Source organism: Pinus tabuliformis, chromosome 5_2 (genome assembly GCF_031772625.1).
Source record: "Pinus tabuliformis cultivar Carrire ecotype Pingquan chromosome 5_2, CPIR1, whole genome shotgun sequence".
NCBI lineage: Eukaryota > Viridiplantae > Streptophyta > Pinopsida > Pinales > Pinaceae > Pinus > Pinus tabuliformis.
In genome coordinates this window covers 1120097309-1120113706 of record NC_142306.1, presented here as the reverse complement: position 1 = coordinate 1120113706, position 16398 = coordinate 1120097309, and positions in this window count along the sequence as shown.

The following is a 16398-nucleotide window of genomic DNA, read 5'->3' as shown; positions in this document are numbered from 1 at the left end:
CTTCATCTGATGGGACCTCGAGAACCCATCAGTGAAGGAATATGCTTCCTGTCCTTCTACATTATCCAGCACTTCATCGGTGAATGGAGTTGTAAAAGGATCATGTACATAAGCATCATTTAGCTTCCTAAGATCTACACATATCCTTATTTCATCCTTATACTTCTTTTCCTGAACTACCATAAGACTTACCCAATCAAACTCCTCCTCTGGTTCAATAATACCCGTTTCTAAGATTTTGTCCAACTCCAAGGAAACCTTTTCCTCATACTTAGGATTAAGGTGGTATGGTCGATGCTTCACAGGCTTCGCGTCTGGTTTCAACGTTATCTTCATTACTCCTACGTCGCCTATTATCCCTTTCAGGTCTAAAAACTTTGTAGATAATAAATCTTGGTACTCGCGGAGCAACTCAACAACCTTATCCACTGTAGCATCATCCCAATAGTCCCCTATCTTCGCAAACTTTGGCTTTGCCTCTATCCCAATGTTCACTTGTCAAGTTTTCAGTGGCGCAGTGATATTTGGATTCTCTATCTGCGGCCCCTCAACTTTGCGGTGACCTTATGTCTCTGGGATATTAATGTTCCTTGGATCCTCTTATTGAAAATGGCAACAAGAAATGCTAAAAATAGAAGTGCTAAAAATAGCACTGCTATAAATAGCAGTTTGGGTACCAGTGCTAGATTGAGCAACAAGGAATGAAAAATGTAATTTTTAAAAATATCATTTCTATTTTTATCAGTTCAGGATGGATTCCTATTTTAGTCAGTCCTTGGACTAAAAATAGGAAGTAAAATTCAAATTTGATCTTAACAGTTGTTTGAAAATAAATTAATTAATTCACCATGAGTTAATTAGTTGTGAAAATCAAACATGAAGTCTATGTGAGGACATGAAACGGTTTCTCTATTAATTAAGGAATTTATCCATCAGTTAAAGAGATAAGGATGAATTCTAATTTGAGTAGTAATTAGTTGGCTCAGTTAACTGAGTCAAGTCCAACTATAATTGATTTAAATAGTTTGTTTAAATTAAGTAAGTTCAGTTAGTTAATGCATGCTTGCATATAACTGCTACACTTCAGATAACTAAAGAGTCTCTCATGAATAACTCATGCATGTCAGTTCAGACAGAGACCCAGTTGAGATCAAAGAAGGGACAATGTACTATCAATTGGATGAATTTTTTTCCTATAAAGGAAGCTCATCCATGGAGAAGGATTTATCTCCTTCAGGATTGCGCAGTTGGATCAGAGGTTAGTGAATGTGTGAAGAGGCCAATTCACACAAGTGGCTGCACTAGACCCCAATCAAAATTGCGCAAATAAATAGGAGGCTTGGAGGGAAGATCAGGAGGTTTGAGAGAGGCCTTTTACTATCTATAGTAGCATAGGTATTACAGAGAGAGCAGGATAGCTTTTGAGCTGGTTCTTTTTGTAATATTGGCTATATTTTCACTTGTGTGATAATACAGAGTTGGGGTTTTAGGCTAAGGCTTTCCCATAGTTATATCTTTTGTGTTATGTGTGATTGATTTCTCCATATCAGTTATATGTGTTCTTATTGATGTTGCTCATATTCGATTAAGCTTCCGCTAAATTGGTTGTAGAAGTAGATCAAGTATTTTGCTTTAGTCTATTGCATTATCAGGTGATCTACAGTGGGAATTTCTACATGGTATCATAGCAAAGGTGATCAAGGAAGAACAGTATACAAGAAAGGAGAAGTTTGAAGTTTGTGATTCCTGAATATAGAAATTGAGTTCTTATCACATATCTATTTCACCTATGGTGTTCAATGGTTTAAGACAAGAATATGCCCTTGATGGCAGTTCGAATTATATAGCCTGGAAGGATCGCATGGAAGCAGTACTAGAGGATAACGGTCTAAAGGACTTCACTGATCAAGAAGTCCCCAAGCCCACTAGTGGCTGAATGGAAGAAATGTGTGGCTAGAGTAAGGAAAATCCTTTTGGAGGGAGTTCAAGATCACATAGTCTCGAGTCTCCATGGGAAGGAGACACTGTTTTCAATGTGGAAAACATTGAAATATCTATATCAAAATAGTAGTGACCAGAGGAAGCTGGCACTGAAAGACAAGCTTCGGAAGATCAAGTGTGAAAAGGGCGAAACGATCTCTACGTATCTGAACAAGCTCACCAGATGTAGGGATGAGCTTGGAAGTGTAGGGATCGCGACAACTAATGATGACATGGTGAGTCTTGCACTCCTCGGTCTTCCTAAGAGCTGGCATAGCTACCAGGACTCGGTTAATGGAAGAGAGAAACTACTAGATTGGGAATGACTTTGGTCCGATTTTATGCAGGAGGAGATAAGAAGAAGCACCAGAGATGGTTCTTCATCCATGGAAAATGAAGAAAACTATGCCTTAGCGAGTAAGGTGAAGAAGGGGACAGAGAAGGTTTCTCATTCCGAATCCAATTATTCCCATGGTGGGAATAAGTTTGACAAATCAAAAGTGTGATGCTTTCGTTGTCATGAAGTGGGCTATTTTGCTACAAATTGTCCACTGAGGAAATCCAATAAGGGATCCGTGGAAAGATCAGAAGGTGAGGCACTGGCCTCACAGTTTGAGTTGGATTTCACATTGTTTTCATGCATGGTTTCATCCATGGTGGGAAGTGGTTGGTTTCTTGATAGTGGAGCGTCTTTCCACATGACCGACAACAAGAGTTTGTTCAGTACATTGGAGGAGAAATATCTCTAGATACTCATAGCGATGGGTGATGATGAAAAGTATAGTGTCTTAGGTGTAGGCATGGTTATTTTTCAGAGGGAGCATGGAGTTCACCTTACCTCGACCGATGTCAGGTATGTAACAGGACCGAAGAGAAACTTGGTGTCGATCATGATGCTGGAAGACAGAGGCTATGATGTAGTCTTCAGTAAGGGAAATGTTTTCCTTAGACACATCATCACTAGACAAGTGAAGCAGATTGGTTCACAGGTCAAGAACCTGTACGCTCTTGAGGTTCAAGATGCATGCAAAGCCTTGAGGAGCAAGGAAACTGATGGAGACTTGGTGGTTGAGAGGGAGAGTACATTACCTCTCAACATGCAGTGCCAGAAGAAGTCTAAGATGATTATGGAGTAGCCACAATTGGTGAAGCATCTTTAGGAGGTTGTGGAGCAACCACAACTGGTGAAGCCGAGAGGAGACAGAGTGTAGGTGTCCACTCATGCAGAGACCTCCAGTAGGGGGAAACTTCGAGCCAAGTGGGCAGAGGGATCACATGCAACCATACCTCCAAGTAGGAGGTGGGTTGATTTGGAGTGATTGTCCCAAGGAGGAGGGGTAGGATCCTTGAGGTACCCAACCTATTTGATTCGACTTTGCTACAGGAGCCCCTATGAGGAGAAGCAGGACTGACTAATTGGGTAGAGACAAATGTGGATGGAGCGGTAGAGAGAGCTACAATGCAGGAGTCCCAGGATTGTGTAGAGCTAGCAGGTTGCAACAATGCAAGAGGCACAAGAGTGTTGCACCAGTGCAAGATGGCACAGAGAGGTGTGCAACGGTGTGAGATGCCTGGAGTGTTGCAGTAGCTCTGAGGTTAGAGAGGGAGCACTTGTTAGCAGCAAGTAGAGTTTCAGCATCAAAGTATGTTTCTAGCCCAAGAGAGAGTTCAGTGGGGAGTTTTTTTTGTTCTGAGAGTTGCTGGAGCAACCACACTTGGTAGAAGTGTTGCATGCAGAAAATTCCAAGGGTACAGGATCAAGTTCGAGTTGAAGCCTTTCTTGTTGAGAGGGAGTGTTGAAAATGGCAACAAGAAATGTTAAAAATAGAAATGCTAAAAATAGCACTGCTATAAATAGCAGTTTGGGTACCAGTGCTAGATTGGGCAACAAGGAATGAAAAATGGAAGTGGTAAAAGTAGCATTGCTATATTTAGCAGTTCAGGATGGATTCCTATTTTAGTTAGTCCCTAGACTAAAAATAGGAAGGAAAATTCGAATTTGAACTTAACAGTTGTTTGAAAATAAATTAATTAATTCACCATGAGTTAATTAGTTGTGAAAAATAAAACATGAAGTCTATGTGAGGACATGCAATAGTTTCTCTATTAATTCGAGAATTTATCCATCAGTTAAAGAGATAAGGATGAGTTCTAATTTAAGTAGTTATTAGTTGGCTCAGTTAACCGAGTCAAGTCCACTTATAATTGATTTAAATAGTTTGTTTAAATTAAGTAAGTCCAGTTAGTTAATGCATGCTTGCATATAACTACTTCACTTCAGATAACTAAAGATTCTCTCATGAATAACTCATGCATGTCAGTTCAGACAGAGACCCAGTTGAGATCAAAGAAGGGATAGTGTACTATCAGTTGGATGAATTTTTTTCCTATAAAGGAAGCTCATCCATGGAGAAGGATTTATCTCCTTCAAGATTACGCAGTTGGATCAGAGGTTAGTGAGTGTGCGAAGAGGCCAATTCACACATGTGGTTGCACTAGACCCTAATCAAAATTGCGCAAAGAAATATGAGGCTTGGAGGGCAGATCAGGAGGTTTGAGAGAGGCCTTTGACTGTCTATGAGCAGCAAAGGTATTGCAGAGAGAACAGGATAGCTTTTGAGCTGATTCTTTTTGTATTATTGGCTATATTTCCACTTGTATGATAATACATAGTTGGGGTTTTAGGCTGAGGCTTTCCCCTGGTTATATCTTCTGTATTATGTGTGATTGATTTCTCCATATCAGTTATATGTGTTCTTATTGATGTTGCTCATGTTCGATTAAGCTTCTGCTAAATTGGTTGTAGAAGTAGATCAAGTATTTTGCTTTAGTCTATTGGATTATCAGGTGATCTACAGTGGTAATTTCTACACCTCCTATTCAGCTTCAGCAATCACATTGTAGCACTCCAGCACATGGTGCATCTGGGTGGTCCAATGTGGTTGAATCAAATCCAAGAGATCCTACGGGATTCTGAAGATCACTCCTTTGACCTCCTGCAACACTTCATCAATGGACTCGAATCCATATTCAAAGTTGAATGTCTTCAAGAATCCCTGTCTCAAAATATCCCATTCATCCGTGCCATGGCAGAGCTCTATTTCCAAGTACCAATTCACTTGTCTATACACCCAGATAGATATGTCTCGTCGAGTCTGCACATATATATCTCTATCGGGGGTTTCGGGTAGTGGCTCATAGTAGAACCCGCCAATTACAATATTACTAATATATATATATATATATATATATATATATATATATATATATATATATATATATATATATATATATATATATATATATATATATTTGTTGCCTCCAATAGTGTATAGTGCATATATATGTGTTTTCCACCTCTTTTAACTCTTTCGCCTCCTTTAACTCTTCCACACACACACATATATATCTATATATATATATGTGTGTGTGTGTGTGTGTGTATTCCACTCTACTTTGGCTTTTTGGCATATATTACTCCCGATATGGCTCCTCTTTGGCATCCAATGCTCCTGATAGTCCTTCTTTGGCATACATTGCTCCCGAAACTCCTGATTATGCCTCCGATAACTCTGTTTTGCTCCTCTGATATGCTTTATTTTGCTCCTCTGGATCCACGAGTATTGCCATATTGACATCAATGAAAATCTATGTCAACAATCTCCCCCTTTGTTATTGATGGCAATATTCTTCTTCTCTCCCCCTTTGACATCAATGGCAAAGGAATGCATAGGGACTCCCCCTGTTAAACTGCTCCCCTTGTAGAACTGCTCCCCCTGTCCTGCAACATCTTTATGAATGAACTTAAGCGATGCTAAAAAGATAACCCCATCTTTTGATGGAGATGTTCAAATGCTTCTCGAGGAAGAGGTTTTGTGAAAATATCAGCTATTTGCTCCTTAGTATTGATATATTCTAATGATGTTTTGTTCAGCTACTTTTTCACGAAGGAAATGATACTTGATTGGTATATTTTTGGTCTTTGAGTGCATCACTAGATTTTTGCTGAGACTGATAGCACTTGTGTTATCACAATAGATGGTAATTGGTTGATCTGTACTTATGTTGACATCTTTTAGAACTTCCTTCATCCATAGTATTTGAGTACAACGGTCTTCTACAACTATATACTCGGCTTCGATTGTGGATAATGATATGGATGTTTGTTTCTTGCTGAGCCAAGATACTAAATAGTCTCCCAGGAAGAATGAATTTCCACTAGTACTTTTTCGATCATCTACACTTCCGGCCCAATCAGCATCGGTATATGTAGTTACAGTTAGAGTTGAGATCTTAGGGTACCAAAGACCGAAATCAGGAGTTCCTTTCAGGTATCTGAGAATTCTTTTTACAGCTAACAAAATGGGATTGTTTAGGAGCTGATTGAAATCTTCCCACCATTCCTGCTGCCTGCATTATATCAAGTCTTGTAGCAGTTAAGTACATAAGGGCTCCAATTATTGACCTATAATGAGTTGCATCTACTGGAGGGGAGTCATCATTTTTGCTCAATTTTCTCTTTTGACATGTTTTGAGAAAATTCATGGCTCATTTCATCATTATTGCTAGCAAAAATCAGATCATCAACATAAACAAGTGTGATTAGTAACTTACCTTCATTCGTCTTTATGTAGAGATTACTTCCTGCCACTCCCTTCTTGAAGCCTTGTTGTTGTAGATAGTGATCCAATCTTGCATGCCATTCTCTAGGAGCTTATTTTAACCCATATAATGCCTTTTTCAACTTACAGACTAAGTCTTTTCCTTCTGTTAGATCAAACCCTTCTGGTTGCTCCATGTAGATTTCTTCCTTGAGTTCCCCATTCATAAATGATGATTTTATGTCCATTTGATAGATTTTGAATCCTTTTGAGCGAGCAAATGCCAAGAACATCCTGATAGCTTCCACATGAGCTATTGGTGAAAATGTTTCTTCAAAGTCAATTCCTTCAATTTGTGAATAGCCTTTACAAACAAGCCTTGCCTTGTTTCTGATGACTTGTCCAACTTCATTCATTTTTTTTTAATACCCACTTGGCTCCTATAATGTTTTTGTCCTTTGGATGAGGTACTAGCTCCCATGTCTCATTCTTCTCAATTTGGGATATTTCTTCTTCCATGGCTTTTACCCAATGAGGATCCTTGATTGAGTATATGTTTCTGGTTCTATCATGGATAGAAGTGCAATATTGTTTTTCTTTGGTGTACTTATCATCCTTCTTTGGGTTTGCATCCCTTCATCTCTATTGCCAATAATCTGCTCTTCTGGATGATATTTTTGGAGAAAATTCATCTTTGAAGGGGTATGAGGTGGTTCTTTTCCTTAGCTTCTTCTTGATCTACTTCTTCTTTTTCAGGTTCTTCTTCTTCAATGAAAGGATCAATTTCATGTTCTTCAATTTCTTCTTCTGGAAGGTCTTCATCAATCTTTACATCAATGCTTTCCACTATTTTCCTTAGTCGATTATTGTAGCACTTGTAGGCTTTGCTCCTTGTAGAGTATCTAAGGAAGATCCCTTCATCAACCCAAGAATCAAACTTTCCTAGTGAGCCATTATTGATTTTTATGAATCACTTGCTTCCAAAGACCTTGAAGTACTTTACTGAAACAAGTCTTCCTTTCCATAGTTCATAAGGAGTTTTTTCATAATTTGGTCTTAATAGAGTTCGATTCAAGGTATAGATAGCTATCCCGACTGCTTATCTCTAGAATTTTGGCTGCAAATCTACTGTTAATAACATTGTGCTTGCCATTTCTTGAACTGCTCAGTTTCTTCTTTCAACTACCCCATTTTGCTGGGGTGTTCTGGCAGTAGAGAACTCTCTTTTAATTCCATGTATTTTTTAGAACTCATTAAATTCTTTTGATGTGAATTCCCCCCCTCTATCTATTCTGAGGCACTTAATCTTTGAGTCCTTTTCATTTTCTACAAGAGCTTTAAGATTCTTAAAACATTCAAATGCTTCAGATTTATATTTTATAGAATATATCCACATCATTCTAGTATAGTCATCAACAAATAAAACAAATTACCTTTCTCCTTGGAGTGCTGGATTTCTAGTTGGTCCACATAAATCAGCATGGATGATCTCCAAAGGCTTTGATGTAGAGAACTCCTTAGTCTTGTGGCTGGTTCTCGTCTGCTTTCCATGTTGACATGGACCACATATTCCTTGATTTGTTTTGAATAACTTTGGGATGTCTCGTACAACTTTAATCTTGTTGATATTGATCAAGTTCTCGAAGCTTGGATGTCCAAGTCACTTGTTCCACAACTAACTTTCATCTGTTTGACTTACGTAGCATTTATTGTCTTGAATCCTGTTAAGAATGTAAATGTTGTCTGGTGTTCTAACCCCTTTCACCACAAGTTCCCCTGAGGAAGAGTTCCTTATTTCACAATCTTTGGTGCTAAAGACAACATTATGTCCTTGATCATAGATTTGGCTAACACTCAGGAGGTTGTGTTTGAGCCCATTTACTAGCAGAGAATTTTGGGCTTTTCCTTTTCCATTGATAAGAGTAACAATTCCTTTTCCAACAATTTTGGCAGATCCACTTCCAAAGGATACATTTCCTTCCTTTTTGCTCAATGAGACAAACTTCGTTTTGTCCCCTATCATGTGTTTGGAGCACCCACTATCCACAAACCAATGATTTTCATTATTTTGAGCATATAGAGCGAGGCCACATTTATCCGTGTTGGGATTCTCACTACTTGCTTTTCTTCTTTTGAGTGGGCAATTTTGTTCATAGTGTCCATTATTGTAGCAGAATGAGCAAATTAGATCAAATTTGGCCAAGGGATCAAATGAATTGTAGGTCTTGATTTGTCCCTGCCTTTTGGGGCCATATGGTTTTATTATTTGATCCTTTAGTTTGGGTGTTTCATTCTTGCGAGCCATGCAATGTCTGGCTTGATGACCAAAGTTTTTACAATGGAAACAATGCCCAATAAAGATAGTTTTGTATCTGTTGTAGTAGCCACGATTTGATTCAACATTCTTCCTTAGAATTACTCCCGCTTCATTCTTTGGATTTGGGATGGGCCTTTGATAGAATACTGGTTTGTATCTATTGTAATATCCAAGATTTGAATCCACATTTTTCTTTGGAGTTATTCTCTCTTCATTCTTTGGATCTGGGATGCGCCTTTGATGACATACTTTTTCTTCTATTGGGTTGCTGGAAAGTGCATCAACATAGCTTTTCACACTATTCTTAGTGCTTGATGATTCTCCTTTAAAACCTATTCCAGATTTGTCATGTTGAGGTCTTTGACTTTTTAGGATAGTCTCAAGTATTTGAGAGCTTTTCCAACCCTTTTTAACTTGCTCCAACTCCTTCCTCAGAGATACTATTTTGGCTTCACGTTCTTTGCAACTTTCTTCTTTTTATTTTAGCTTTGTTTCCAAGAGATCTTCCCTTCTCTTTGTTTCCTAATTTTCTACCTTGAGAGAAATGATTTTATTCTGTAATTTCTCATTTTCCTCAATGGCACTTATTAATAGCTCATCTACATTTCCTTCTAGCCCTGAGTCATCATCATTTGTGAATGCCATGAATAATGTTTCTTGGCTTTCAGCATGGTCACTTTCTTCATCTAATTTCTTTTTGATGAATACAAATTCATCTTCATCAGACTCATCTTGCTTAGAGAAGAGGTTCTTCTTATTGATCCCTTTCTTTTTGTATACCATTCTTTTAGAATTTCCTTCATCATCACTATCATGTTTATGAGGACATTTTGCAGTATAATGACCTATTTTTCCACATTTGAAATAGATAAGAGGGTACTTACCTTTTAGCTTAGATCCTTTCTTCAGCTTTCATACAAATTGTGCCAATTCGGATCCCACATCGGATTCATCAATACTGCCATTCCTTTCTTTCCCCTTCTTTGATTTTGAAGCCTTGAATGCTGCATCTTTGGAGCTTGGGCCACCTTTTCTCATCTCATAGGCAGGGAGGATTCCATGGAGTTCATCCATCTTGAGAGTATCTAGCTCCTTTATTTCTTCTATGGCACTTGTTTTGGAGTCAAATCTGTCTAGAAGAGATCTTAAGACCTTTTAAACAATGGTCCTTTCTTCAATGTTTTCATCCAATCCTTTAAGAGAGTTGACCACTTCAGCAGAAAGTATGATGCAATATCTTCTTCATCTTCCATTTTCAGACTTTCAAATTACCTTCTATGAGTTTGAAGCTTTGCCTTCTTGACTTTTGAGTCCCCATCATATAAGCCAATTATCTTATCCCACATTTCTTTGGCAGAGTTACAATTCATGACTTTTGTAAACTCGGAATTAGTGATTCCACTAGTGATGGAGTTCAAGGCTTTTGCATTTGCAATGTAGGATTTCCTCTCATCTTGATCTATTGGAAGAGTGGAAGGAATTGGGTACTCATTTAGAACTGAATGCCAGACTTCAAGTCCAAGGGACATTAAGTAGTAGGTCATTCTCTTTTTCCAGAACCAAAATTGGTGCCACTGAACAAAGGAGGTCTTCCTGACGCTTCGTGATTTCTCATCATGACTACGAATCCTTCTTCAAGTTGTTAGTCTAATATGAATAAGCCCACTCTGATACAAATTTTTGGAAATACTTGGGGGGGGGGGTGAATCAGTATTTCTTTTTAATTTTTCTTTTTATCACCAAAACATTTATATATGGAACACAGAAATGGTTAGCTGGAATAAATGCCTTTATTAACACAAATAGTGCAATGAAATAGATACAATATATAAATGGTTGCAATGAGTTGCCAAGCACCAACTTGGACTTTTTTGAGGCTCCAACCTCTAGAGCACCAACTCTGTTTTTCCAAGGCAACAATCCTAGACTTACGAGCACCAACTCCCAAGGATTCCAATCCTTTTAGTTTTGAGGCTCCAACCCCGCGGGCTCCAACCCTTTATGATCAACTGTTATAAATTGTTTTACTATAGTTCTCTGCTCCCAAGCCTACTGAGCTTATGCTTCACTCCTGTTCTCCTGCTTCTCCTACCTCTGCCTGAACTTCGGCTTTCTCCTGCTCTGATTATTCACACACTTACTCCCCATTCCTTGTTTTTCCTATTTTATGTGTTCCTGATGCCTCTGACTGTTGGTTTTCGGTTTCCACTGCCTCTTCAGCTTCCTCAATGCTCGCTTCAGCTTCCTCTGCACTGGATTGTCCTCTTTGGCTTCATAATTCTTCATATCACTTTGGCTTCCTCTGCGCTGGCGTTTCCTTCAGCTTCTTGGCTTTTCGACTTCCTCCATCTCTTCATGTTCACCAACACTCCAGGGACACATAAATTCATAAGGGCAGACCAAAAATCCACAGAGAAAAACATGTTACATATTAAAACTGTAACAAAGCCCCTTTTTAAAATAATAATAGGCATACATAGGACTTTATTGTTTTACGGAGAGACTGTACCAATCAAGATGCCCCACCTGCCACGTCACCATTGCAATCACAATCACCATCGTTCAGGCCCACTGAACTATCGGAACCATTATTATAAGCTTTTGGCCTAAAAAACCCTAGGCAATACAAATATTGAAATACACAGGAATATATGGAAAAAGCCGAATGAATGCTTAAGGCCGGACTTCAAATTCATTACACCCACATCTATAACTTCATCGGGTCCGCAGTGTAATTGTAATTGGCAGTCGTAGCTTCCGGAGGTCCTGTATAAGTTGAGCCCATAACATCGCCGATGGACAATGGCCCTGCTGGATGCGATATAGTATTAAGATGTGTTACAATCAGAGCATAGGGTCCGGAGCATATATCGCAATCGGCACTTTCAAAGCAGCAAGGCTTTAAGCACTTGCGATATGGTGGATGCGGCATAGTCATAAGTCATATTGTAATGTTACATCGGGTCCGCAACATATATCGCACTCGATGCTTCCAGGGGTGACAACCCTTTGTGTATTGCGATATGTGAGTTCTGATGGGCAGATGCGATATAACAATAGAGCGTTTCATAATGTTGCAGCAGGTCCGCAATGTATCGTGGTTATATGATATATATATATATATATATATATATATATATATATATATATATATATATATATATATATATATATATATATATATATATATATATATCAATTTCATGTTTTAACGTGGCAAGCCTTAAAGCCTAAATATATGAAACACACTTAAAAACCATGCTTCGACACACTTAGCAAACTTCACTTGTTTATACACTTGGACAGATATGTCTTGTCAAGTCCGCACATATATATCGTTGTCGGGGGTTTCGGGTAGTGGCTCATAGTAGAACCCGCCGATTACAATATCGCCGATATGTATATATATATTTTTGCCACCTCCGATAGTGTATTCCAATATATACACTATTTTCTGCCTTCGATAGTGATATTGCATATCTATATATATATATATATATATATATATATATATATATATATATATATATATATATATATATATATATATATATATATATATATATATATGTTTTCCGCCTCCAATAGTGTATATTGCATATATATATGTTTTCCACCTCCGATAGTGTATATTGCATATATATGTGTTTTCCGCCTCTTTTAACTCTTCCGCATATATATATGTATTCCACTCTGCTTTGGCTCTTTAGCATATATTACTCCCAATATGGCTCCTATTTGGCATCCAATGCTCCCGATAGTCCTTCTTTGGCATACATTGCTCCCGATACTCCCGATTATGCCTCTGATAGCTCTAGTTTGCTCCTCTGATAGCTCTGTTTACTCCTCTGTTTGCTTCTCTGATATGCTCTATTTTTCTCCTCTGGCTCCATGAACATTTCCATATTGACATCAATGACAATCTATGTCAACACACCTCGTTCATATTGATAGCCCAGATGATCCCAAGAAGCGCGGGGTAGGTATTATTGTCAACGACAATCTCTATCACTCCGAAATCCACTAATGCATTCGTGCCTTCAATATCGAATGTCACTCCCTACAATATTCCCATGGGAGTAATCTTTTGCTGATTCACCATCCTCAATTGAATAGGAGACCACTGCAGTGCAGGTCTCCCCATTCTCTCCCATGTCTGTTTAGGCAAAACATTCGCATATGACCTAAGATCCAAAATAACTTGGTCCATTTCATACTCTCCTATTTGCGTGGTGAGCCTCATCTCATGCCCTGTTCTCGCCTTATGCTTACCAATTTTCCTGAGCACACACGGTCCCTCAGGAGCATTACCAACACATTTATTGATCAACTCCTATAATCCTTTTATGGCCTTGCTGTCACGTAGCAACTTCATAAAGGTCTCTAATAAGGTAGTAAGCATGGATGGGTCAATTTCTTCAGATTTCTTATCTTGACTTCTTGAGGTAGAAGATTCAACAAAGATTTTCTTCACTTCCATGAAAGTTTCTTCTGCACGCTCAAAATAAAATCCAACGTCCTTCTCTGGAGCTTTGTGGATCCATTCACTTTCTTTAGGTTGCTTTCCCTTATCTTCTCCAGTAGTTATTCGACTATGCAGCACAATATTCACATTACGATCCTCTTCATGGGGTTCATCCCTCATCATTTGCAAGTTCTGGGTAGGTTGTGCCCCCTTTTCACACATCTTAGCTATTAATATAGGGAAGTCTTCTGTTGCATGGTCAAACTACGTATAGTATCGGCATGACAAGCACATCAGGTTCATACATTCTCGCGCATCGTATCTTGGCCCCCCAAAATCATAGCAAATAACTTACCCCCAACCTCTCGTAGGTCTTCCACCGCCTCGGCCTTGTCCATGCCCCTAATATCCTCCTCGCGCTCCACCAGTGCCTTCATCAAGAGACTGAGTTTCTATCTTCATTCGATAAGCGGGTGTTCTCTCGATCATTAATTCATAACTATGGCAATTGCGCTCCTCGTGACCCACTGATTTGCAGAAGTTGCAGAAGAGTTGTTGCGGTGTCTGTACAAACTTCTGCAATAATTGGAAATTATCAATCACATGTTTTCCAGCTACCTAATATATAGCACACCACAGTGTGGGCCTTGTACTTGGTCCTGCTTGAGCTTCTGGCTTGTTATCACCTGGATTGACCTCAGGCTAAAGGGAGGTAATTCCAGGGTAACCACAAACCAAGCTTAGCCTGGTAGCTAGCCCTACCAAGTCGAGAGAGAGCTCTCTCCTGATGAATCTCAGTCGTGATGACTAGATTAGGTAAAGATTTTAGGCTAGGTATAGTAGCTCGAAATATTTTGATTGAATTTTTTGGTTTTTAGTGGATCAGATGGAGCTGGACAATTTAGGTCTGGGAAATTAGGTCAGAATGCAGGGTGTTCTATGGGGAAAGGTAGGTATAAGCTTTAGCACTTGAAACTAAGTGAAGTGAGGTGTCTAAGACCGGTGAGGAGTTGAGGAGGGAATGTAACAATCATGTATCCTTCTCAAACAGTAGAAAACATAGAACGCTGAATGGTTTCCCAAGGTAGAGCACCGCAAACAATGAATTCTACCTATCTATCTTGATATCATGCAGTTAGAAGCTGTGAAATGGATGATGGAATACATAAAACATGTAAAAAACTGATAAAAAAAGAAGAAACTATGCAAAATCACCATACCACAAGTATCCCATAAAAATAGCTGCAACTGCTATTAATTTCCTTGCCAAACTGCTTACAATGATGTACAATATAGTTTAGAGCATCCAAGTGAATCCAACCCCACCAAATGTCCAAGAAAACGCATAATATAGAAATCTAACCTACTCATCCTAACCTTTAGGGGTTGAATCCATGAGAAGAGGGGTTGTTTCAACCATTTCCAAACAGATAATTGGAATATAGGCAGTGAAACAACTTGCCTCTAAAAAAGGGGAAACTGATTCATTTACCTCAAAACCACCTCTAATTAATGAATCTACCCTATAACACTATTTTACCATTACATTTACATTCCATGTCATCAATTACATCAGTGAAATCATCCATGAGGAGAAAGAAAACAAATTTACAGTCAAAACAGGCGAAATTTTGATTTTCTGGGCAAACTAGTCAAAAGCGCAGCGCCACTAGTCAAAAGCATAGTGCCGTTGTTCACCTAATTTTGGAGGCCTTCCCCTTATCCAAATTGAGCCCATGATATCTCATAGGAAAGGTATTCAAGTCTAGTTTTTGGGACACTTAGAATTTTTGAATTTGGAGGTTATTTGCCCCCTCAAAACGTGAATCGCCTAACACTGCTTGTGTGTGTCCAAAAAGAGGCAAAGAGGTCATTTTTTAGTAGTTTTTGGACCTTTTGGTGGACCAGATCTACTCCAAAACTTCTGAAACTTTCCAGGGTGTATGTCCTCATCATGATGAATAAAAAAATTCCAACCTTTTCTCCATCTGATGCCCTAGGATGGTTCTGGGCAAATTTCCTGTGTTAAAAATTTCAAAATTTCAAAATTCCATAACTCTTCAAAATTTGCCCAAATTTGGCATGGGACACCACCATGAACTACTTTGATGGACTAGGGAGGCTTCAGCCAACATTCTCAATCTATCTTTCTTCTTTTTTCCCTCCAAAGATCTCCTTAGCCTTGCCTTCAATTTTATAATCCTCATGTTACAGATTTTGTTGCGGGTCATGTAGTGATACGCCATGTGCCGGAGCATTTTCTTGTCCCTGTTGGCCTTCTCAGTTAATCCTTAAAGATGCATTTTGACCCTTTCAAGTCAAGTTTCCTGATATTGTTCAATTTCTTGCTCAATGGGAGTCAAAGTGACATGGGCCTCTTTGTCACTTTGCTTCTTCAGTTTCAGAATTTCAAGCTCCATGAGGCCCTGTTTATCATTCAACTATTTGTTCTCCTATTCTAAATATGTGATGATATATTTAGCTCTTGCTAGTTTGTCCATCAACCTTTGAATATGTGCAACCTTTTCCCTCATAAGCATGCTTTGAGCTGAAGTTTCATTTTGATTTTCTAAATCAATGATCTCTACTCCATTATGGTATGGTGCTATGGGTAATGGTTTGGAGGAATGGGTGTAAATGAAAGTGTGGACAAAAATGTATGAGTGATGGGGTTGATAGGATAGGATAACAATAGTGGGGATGAGAATTTTAGCTTATGAAATGAGTGGTAGGAAAACTAGGGTTTACCATAGAAATTAGGGTTTTAATTTCAAAGATGAAAAACCAAGAAAATCTTGACATGAACACCCTAAACAACAAGAGACATGATGATACTTACTTGTCAAAAGGGAAAATTGAAGGAAATTCGATGAATTTTGGAGGAGTGAAGTGTTTTTAGGCTTTTCTAGTCAAAGTGAAATGCCACTTATAGGATCGCAACACCGGCCCAGAAGTGCAGTGCTTGTGTAATTTAACACTAGGCAGAAACTCCAGGAGCGCAGCACCACCTTCCAAAAGCACAACGCAACTTCAGG